The sequence below is a fragment of the Hyla sarda genome, chromosome 9, assembly GCF_029499605.1.
Source record: "Hyla sarda isolate aHylSar1 chromosome 9, aHylSar1.hap1, whole genome shotgun sequence".
Classification (NCBI taxonomy): Eukaryota; Metazoa; Chordata; class Amphibia; order Anura; family Hylidae; genus Hyla; species Hyla sarda.
Window position 1 is genome coordinate 132,225,960 of NC_079197.1, and position 9,804 is coordinate 132,235,763.

Here is a 9,804-nt window from a genome sequence, read left to right on the forward strand (position 1 = left end):
TTTTTTTTATTTTTTATTTCATCATAGATTTTGTGGTGAAAGGACTAATGTCATTACAATGTACAAAAATTTGTGCAAGAGTTTTTTTGCATTTTTTTTGCGCAAAATCTGATAGAATTCTTCATAGCCATGTCTACGGTTAATTTACCATAGATCACTTTCTACTGTAGAATCAAATGTATAATCTGCATTTTTTTTTTAAACACAAAAAAATTTGCAAAAGCACTTTTCTAGCGCAAATATACACCACCTCGGAGGACACGTACCAAAGTTTCAGAAAGCATCTGAGAATGTGAAATTTGTGTTCCCCTTTGCATTTTGGAAACATAATATATTAACTATTTTGGGACAGTTAGGACTACTACTCCCATGATGGACAGACTCTGCCCATGATGGGAGTTATAGTACAGGGGCTGAGGGGCAGATCGCAGCAGGTCATTCTCCAGAGACCCACTGTGATTCGCATTTATTAGCTGTAAAAGCTGGCTAAACATGCAGCGTCACTGCGCTCCCTGCCGGCTCCTGTATACTGTATCACATTTCATAATCCCTGCCGCCGGGAGACTGAAGCGCCGACTTTGGGGCTAACTCTAAGCCCCGGCTTAGTAATGGATTTTGTCTACAAGACAGCTTCCACTACTAAGCCTGTAAAAAAAAAAAAACACAACACATTGAAAAAAAGAATTATTTAAAAAACCACTCCCCCACAGCCCTCGTTAACCCTTTTGTTGACATTTAAAAAGAACGCTGTTCATCATCGCATTCCACCAAATCTGACGTATTCCTCTGCATTCACATATCTAAAAGGAGAACAAAAAAAACAATTATGGACATTTATCAACGGGTTTAGTCAGGTTTTCTTTACTATAATTGTCGCAAAATTGTCGCAACTGTGACTACGCGATTTTGCGTGCAACATTTTGACTGGAAAGCGAGAAAATCAAGTTTTCCAAAAATTAACTACGTAGTAATAATTTTAAAGTGGACTATGGGTAGTCAGGTATTTATTAACTGCGACAGTCGCAACTGCGCAAAAAGAGTCGCAACAGGGTTAAAAATTGACTAAATTTACTCCAGCTCAAACATGGAGCAGAAAAAGCTACTACCAAAGTAAAAAAGGAAAAATTGCTTACGTGAAAGAAAATTATCAACAGGCTGAAACCAGTTGATAAATAAGTCACACATAAGCAAAAAAAAAAGTTAGGAAAAAATTACTAAAAAATAGAGCACATAAGCAAACATTGATAAATGTCCCTCAATAAAACTACAACCATTTCTGTGATTTCTACACCATCAAAAAGCTGGTGTGAAATTTTTGATGTAAACTGGACTCTCACCCCTTTGAAAATATCATGTAAAGCAGACAATATACGTGGACACACCCACTTTTATAAAACTGACATGAACAGTGTAAACCGTGGCACAAAGCTCTTTGAAAATGTGGTCGATACTTATCTCGCCAAAAATGATTTTTTGGGGGGGGCACAGAATTCTTTGAGAATCTCCCCCTCTGTGTACTTTATAAAGATTTATGATTTTACTATTGTGCAGAGTTGTGTTCGGCACACACTGCTGCTCCGGCACTGCTAGCTATGTAAGCAGTATACCGTAGGAAAATGCCACAGCTCTGTGAAGTGTGAGGCAGAGAAGGAGTGCACAGTAGAGCAAGAGAGGGGCATTTCTATATTTGCACAAAATGTATCAAAGAAGTGCACAACTTTAGTAAATCTTGAGCAAGAGTGTCAATTAGACAGCAGTGTAAAGGGGTAGAACTGTGTCTACAATAGACACCTAATGATAAATCTCCCCCATTGAGTTTTATAAATATAGACTAGCTGAGTACCCGGCATTGCCCGGTTTTTCCTTCCTAATCCTTGTTGGGGAGGAAAATCAACAAAGGAGGAAACTTTTGACTTCATATCCCATCCTCATATATTGTTGTCATATCTCAACCCATATCCTGTCCCCATATCCTGTCCTCATATCTCAACCTCATATCCCGTCCTCATATCCCTACCTCATATCCCTCCTCCTATCTCGACCTCATATCCCGTTCTCATATCCTGTCCTCATATCCCTTCTTCATATCCTGACCTCCTATCCTGTCCTCCTATCTCAATCTCATATCCCGTCCTCATATCCCGACCTCATATCCCGTTCTCATATCTCAACATCATATCCTATCCACATATCCTGTCCTCCTATCCTGTCCTCCTATCTCAACCCCATATCCCGTCCTCATCTCAACCTCATATCCCGTCCTCATATTCCTTCCTCATTTCCCAACCACATATCCTTTCCTCTTATTCCGATCTCATATGTTGTCCTCATATCCTGTCCTTATGTCTCATCCTCATATCCTGACATTGAGTTTCATATATATATATATATATATATATATATATATTTTTTTTTTTCCCTATAGTGTTGAGAAAAACAAACCCATAGAACCTGTAGATGCCAAATTTACTCAGAATTTTAGGAAGTGTTTGGATCAGAGGAAGGCTAACATTGTCTGGTTGGCTTCAGCCAAACCTGCTTAAATACAGTACGCTATGATTGCTTTATGCTGTAATAGATACTGTAACAGATTCCCCAGGCTAGGCAAATTGCACCAAACCTGGGAAATCTTTTCTTAGCATTACACAGTAAGTCAAAGCTGCTATTCACAACGTTGGCTTGACTGTTCATCAGAAACTTTCTGCTTCTGCTGGAAGAAGACTCTGGAGAGGTACGTGTGTTTTTTAGTTTATTTGTTTATTTATTTTACTTTATTTTACTTATTTTACAGGAAAACCGAGACTACTTCGGACAAGAACAAAATGAGGATATATTAAAAGTAATATAAAGTAATATCATGTTCTGACAGAACTCGTTCTATAGAAATTAACTTCTTCTTAAGGTTTGGTCGGTGGCCAAACCGAGTTTTTGTAAAGTTCGCTCATCTGTAAATTTGCCAATTTTACACTTTGGGATGAAAGCTTCTTCAGAAAAGGATTGTGCCACAATGGATATTTATCACCAGATCTACACAATCTATAAAACGGAAACAAATCTGAACTGGACTTATTTTGTCTAGTAAAAGAAGATCTGCTTTATAAATGCTCTGATATGACTTTTCCTGGGAATAGTAACAGTAAAGCCTTTGTAAAGCCGAGTGACAAGCAAAGAGATGATTGAAGATGGCACTCACCAGGAACGTGGCTTCATATTTTATTTTGCAGACATAAGTTGCAGTGTCAGACAGAAATAATAAGCAGGAACGCAGAGGATCTCAGTGTGGTGGTCACAGCTGTATCATACTACCATACTTCCTCAGACCATACACGCCCCAGGTAAATACCTGCGTGACAACACCAGGGGGCGGAAACTTCATAAAGTGCAATGACAAAAGTGCAAAGATAAAAACATTTAAAAACTCAGAAACACTCTGAGAACACAAATAGAGATGAGTGCATGAGAAGACAAAGAAAAGTCGGCACTCACCGGGTTTCCAATTCAGCAGATTTTATTGCACGTTGCTCACAGCCATAGTACAATTCTTGGGGAGACGACGGATGGTACGAGGGGGGTACCACAGAGAGGCTGACACTTGTGTTTCGCACTTAGTAGTGCTTCAACGGGCCTAACTCTTTACCGGAACATGTCATCTTCTTATACAGGTGAGTTTAGTAATTGGACCTATCACCATCTAACACACCTTGTGACGTTAAAAGAAGAGGAGGAGGTTGCTTAGTTAAGCTTGTTCCTACTTAGATCTAGCTCCTTGTTCAGACCGCCTCTCTGTGGTACCCCCCTCGTACCATCCGTCGTCTCCCCAAGAATTGTACTATGGCTGTGAGCAACGTGCAATAAAATCTGCTGAATTGGAAACCCGGTGAGTGCCGACTTTTCTTTGTCTTCTCATGCACTGATGGTATATTCTATATGAGTCCGAGCACCACCGTATCCCCACTCCGCTGCAGCGACTTAGTGTCCACTCGCTTTCAGGTTCAGAAATTAGCAGTGCCGAACTACTCATCTATACGCTACAAATAGAGATGAGTGAAGTTACAGTGATTCGATTCGTCACAAACTTCTTGGCTTGGCAGTTGCTGACTTTATCCTGCATAAATGAGTTCAGCTTTCAGGTGCTCCGGTGGGCTGGAAAAGGTGGATAGAGTCCTAGGAGAGAGTCTCCAGCCACCGGAGCACCTAAAAGCTGAACTAATTTATGCTGGCTAAAGTCAGCAACTGCCAAGTCGCGAGGTTTGTGACGAATCAAATCACTGCAATTTCGCTCATCTCTAAATACAAACACTGGTAATGCAAGGTAATTAAATGAAAATACTTAGATCCAGCTTATCATTTAGACCTAATTTTCCTTGTGCACATGATCCAGCGAGCCTTGATTTGTAGGGCTTTTCATTTGTCTAGTCCGTCCCGGCTAAACACCCTTTCAATGCCAGAATAACTTAGGGCTGATGAATCCCCATTATGTGTATCTAGCATATGTTCACTGACTCGTGTTGAGCCCTTCATACACCATAATAATGTATGTGCCCGCGGAATCTGACATGCATAGGACGTGTAGTGCTTCCGATATAAAACGGTCCACACTAAAACACATAAGACCATACACAACATAATTAGTTTTACAACAGCAAAAATCTCTACAACGAATGTCAAATCCACCCATTTTAACTACTTTATTACAAAAAAGGTGAGGACCACACTTACAAGCACCACATTTAAAATTACCTTTGGGCTCAACCAATTCTTTTTTTCACATGAAGGAGAAAACTTGCTGCGGGTAAGTAAGTCACCTAAATTGTTGGCCCGTCTGAATGCTATTATGGGTATTTGGTGTGCCAAGTCAGCCAGGATGGGATCGTTCTGGACTAGAAACCAATGCTTGTGGACAGCATTTTAGATCACATTTGTCATAGGGCCATATTTAAATGAGAAAGTGAATCTATCATAATTTTTTATTTTTCCTGTTTCGTCTTTTCAATAAATGGTTCCTATCTTATGACAATGCTCGCTCATAAGCTATGTTCAATACTTTCTGAGGATAACCCCTATCCTTTAATCTTGGAGAGTTACAAGGCTTTTTTTTCCTGAATCCCAGATCAGAACTGTTGAGCTGCTTTAACCTTAACATTTGTCCGTACGGTATAGTTGACTTCACATGCTTAGGGTGATAACTACAGAAATGAAGCAGGAAATTTCCTGATGTAGGTTTTCTAAATACAGTAGTTATCAACCTTTCATTGCCTACAAAGACTTGGAAATCCAGGAATTCTAACTCCGACACACTGATGTAATAGGTAAAACTCAAGTTTATATATTTCCAATAAAGTGGGCAAAATCCAAAGTCTGCCCCAGACAATAAAAATGTCATCCAGAAAGTGAGCATAACTTCTTACGAACCTCAAAATAGAATTATTGGCTGAAAAAATATAGTCCTTTTCAAAACATGCCACAAATAAATTGGCCCATTGCCACTCCAGAGGTCTGCCTATACCATTGTAGAGATTTTATCTGTTGTAAAATTAATTATGTTGTGTATGGTCTTATGTGATTGTGTTTTTTTCTGTGTCTAACAGATTTTTGAGACACATTCGTCTATATGTCTGTTATATAGATGATGTTTTTGTGTTATGGGCGGGTTCGCGGGGGGAATATGAGCAATTTGTGTCATATCTAAATTCCAACACCGCTAATAGGACATTCATGAGTGAATGAAGCACTACCTTTCTTGGATGTTAAAATTTCTATCATTGAGGGTGCCATACAGACCATGACACACACAAAACCCAATGTAAGCAATTCACTGCTAAAATAAGACAGCTTCCGCCCTCTACATACTAAACAGTCCTTGCCTTAGGGGCAAGTTGTCATATTGAGATGGATCAATAGTGATATTGTTTCCTTTAATTCACAGGCAGATTTCTTAAGTAAAAAATTACAAGATCGGGGATACCGTATTCAACTTATCAATCAAGCCCGAGAAAAAGCACTGAAAATAAATTGCAACCAGCTACTATATTCTCTGAGAGAGAGAGAGGGGAAAGAAAGAGACACTTTATGCTTTATTTTTAGACACAGCCTCATGTCAAATGCAATAAGAACTGCTATTAATAGAAAGTGGCATATCGTAGTAAGAGATGAGGTTATCTCTGATAAAGCTAGTCACAAACCTGTGGTGTCTTTTCGCAGATGCAAAAATTTCAAGGATGTGTTGGTGAAAGGACGGAGGGAGAAGACGGGGAGTGAGAATTGGCAACAGAGATCGGCCAAACCAGGTAACCACAGATGTGTGAGTTTCTGATTCTATAGCAAATGATCCCTGTCTCATCCATTAAGTTAGGACAATATATACACAGAATTAATGATTTCTTACCTGTCGCACCTGTTATGTTGTTTATGCGATCATTTGCGAATGCAGCGAATATTATATCGGTAAGACAATCCGTCCGATGCATAAACGTTTCAGTGAGCATGTACGCTCTAAGAGAACTGGAGTAGGATCCCTTAGACTATCAAACATATGACAGATTGTCACGGAAGGAACCCGAAACCTATGAAAATTTGTGGTCTGATCAGGATGGATCCATTAGCAACAGGAGGAGATTGTGACTTGGAGCTGCTAAAGTGTGAGATGGAACTAATTCTGAGATCTGAAGCATTAGGCTCATTGGGATGCAATGAGCGGAACGATTTAAACAGTTTTGTCCGATATTAATAATGTTATTGTTATACAATGATGGGTATTACATGTAGTGCTGCCTTCAGACCCACTCTACTGTTTAATACTTATTTGAACTATAATTCAAACTGTGTGAGCTCTACTATGTGTTAATAAAGTTGTTTGTATGACATGGGATACTTGAGGGGAGGGTTTTGGTAATGGAATCAGGCTGTGAAAAAGCTACGTGGTAGTGAAACAATTGTTGCCGTGCATTTCACCTGTGCTGAATTAACTCTGCAGACTGAATCGAGTGCCTCCACGCTGCTTTCTTCATTTTGGATGTTGATGGAACTGTATCTTGTTCGGTAGAGAGCACTGCGAGTATGTTACCAGATGGCCGGACATTAAGGCCCATGCACTAGTGGAGCCACAGAGGGACCCAGTGGAGAGGTAGTGCCAGCTGACTACTACTCCAGTTTTTTTTTTTACATATTGTATACACCTTTCTTTTCCTTTTTACTATAGCAAATACAGAACCATGTTATTAAGGGATCAGTGAATACTGTAAACAAAAAAATGTTGTTACTTTTTTAACTGCAGTTAACCAAAAATAATAGTCAATATACATTGCACACTCTTATATGTGTCTGACAAAAACCAAAGCTTTTATCACAAAAAAAAAATCCTATGATTTTTTTTTGATGAAGGTGGAAAGATAAACAGATTTTTGGATTCTAGAAGAGCATAAGCTTCTAAGCCATAGGTTGAGCACTATTTGAATTCAGAGCTTGCTGGCTTTTGAGAAGTAGGAACTTGGCAACAGTGAGGTGAATTGGACATTGACCACAAGGATTGGGTAGGCAGCCGGAGTCCCATTAAAAAATGACAATCTATGAAGCATGGTTGAATGAGATGAGCACTGTTATACAAGTGTCACAATTTTATTTTTATGTTTACACATGTTGTGCACATTATTATTATAATTAGCAAACAAATGTGTGAGTTTTTGTCATGAGTACTATCCCAATGAGTTCTATTTGTACGCCTGCAGCGTAATGTATTGGACGGCTATGCGGTACAGATGGGTAACTCCTGTCATTGTGACTCGCATTGTTATTGCTAACGATTGAACTCTCGATGTCATGTAAATTACATTGCTTGTAGGATTTATCTCTGACTCGTGGAGATAGAGCCTTGGTAATTAGCCTTTCTGCTGGTAATCACAACTTCAAAGTAGCTGATAAGCTTGTGGTCTGTAGAAGTACGAAGCATACAAAAAGAGCTAATCTCTTAGACAAAGGCTTGCCGAGCTGACAGGAAAGTACCAAGATGAAAACCATTGCAGGAAGTGAGGAGGTCACACTATACAACTTAATTATACAAATGGAATGGTATCTTTTAATGCAAAAGTTCCATGTAAAAAACCCCAAACATGAGTTCGGAAATCTGATCACTGCCCTGCTGGTTTATATGATAGTTTAAGTTCCAATAGGGAGGAATGAAAGAATTGCCCTTGCGCTTTCAAACGTTAAAGGACCAATGGGGTTTTCTAAAGTGGACAACCTCTTGTCAAAAGCACTCCCATGATAAGTGAAGATGTGTCTGTGGTAGCGTTGGGGTGTAGGGTAGGTAGGGTGCAGGTGTGCAGTGATGAAAGGGTGTTGGATTAACCCTTAACTGTCGGGACGCCAGGGTGAGGGTTCCTCTCCGTATATATATCCTACCGCCACCCGTCCGAGGAACAATAGGGAGGAATAAAGGATTGTCCACAACCGGAGTTTTAGTAAACTGAAGATAACTTTACTGCAGATTTTATGCAAGTTAAACGTAGTAACAGTCTTTACAGAGGACCGGATTTACTCATTCAGGCCCCCCCCACATTAGGTAGCATAGTTTCCTCACATTAGGTAGCATAGTTTGCCTACATTAGGTAGCATAGTTTCCTCACATTAGGTAGCATAGTTTCCTCACATTAGGTAGCATAATTTCCCACATTAGGTAGCAGTTAACCCGCATTAGGTAGCATAGATTCCCCACATTAGGTAGCATAGTTTTCTCACATTAGGTAGCATAGTTTGCCTACATTAGGTAGCATAGTTTCCCCACATTAGGTAGCATTGTTTCCTCACATTAGGTAGCATAATTTCCCCACATTATGTAGCATAGTTTTTCCACATTAGGTAGCATAGATTCCCCACATTAGGTAGCAGTTAACCCACATTAGGTTGCATAGATTCCCCACATTAGGTAGCATAGATTCCCCACATTAGGTAGTGCAGTTTCCCCACATTAGGTAGCATAGTTTTCCCACATTAGGTAGCATAGATTCCCCACATTAGGTAGCATAGATTCGCTACATTAGGCAGCAGTTTCCCCACATTAGGTAGCATAGCCCCCCAAACACATACACACACAAAGACCCACACAAACACATACAAAGACCCACACACATAGACACACAGCCACACTTACCTGGCCTGCGCAGTACTTCTCCTCTCCAGCGGCAGCCAGACGAGTGATGTCACTGATGTCCTCCTGCGCGGGTCTGCAGAGGTATGTCACTTGCGCAACATCCCTTGTCAGACCCGGGTTGACCGGCAAGTTCACTGCCTAAAGTGCCCGCAAAGCTATTATGCGTCGCAGACACTTTAGAACAGTAAGCAGTGGTGGCGCAGCAGCGCTGCTCATGTGTGTGTCATGTGAGGGGCCTGCCAGTGAGCGGGCCCCCTCATACGCTGGGCCCCTGTGCAGCTGAATCGGCTGCACAGGCAATATGTCCACCCCAAAGGCAGATGTCTAGACATTAGTTCAGTTCTGTCCAGGCATGGCCAGCATATCCTCGGATATGGACGCCGCTGTTTCAGTAATGAGTTGTCTCAGGTTGATCAGATCCTGTGGCTGGTGGAACAGATACCTTGTCCTTGATGTAGTCCAAAAGAAAGAAGTTATATGGTGTTAGATCTGGCGAACGTGGAGGTTAGTATAACATTGGTGAATTGTTATTTCTGGTACGGCCAATACAACATTTTGGTGGAGTTTTTTTGTGGAGTTGATGAAAATGCTAATGAAATGTGGAGGTGACCATCCTGCTTGTAGACTACATTTGGCAAATCTATTTGTGGCATAAGCCA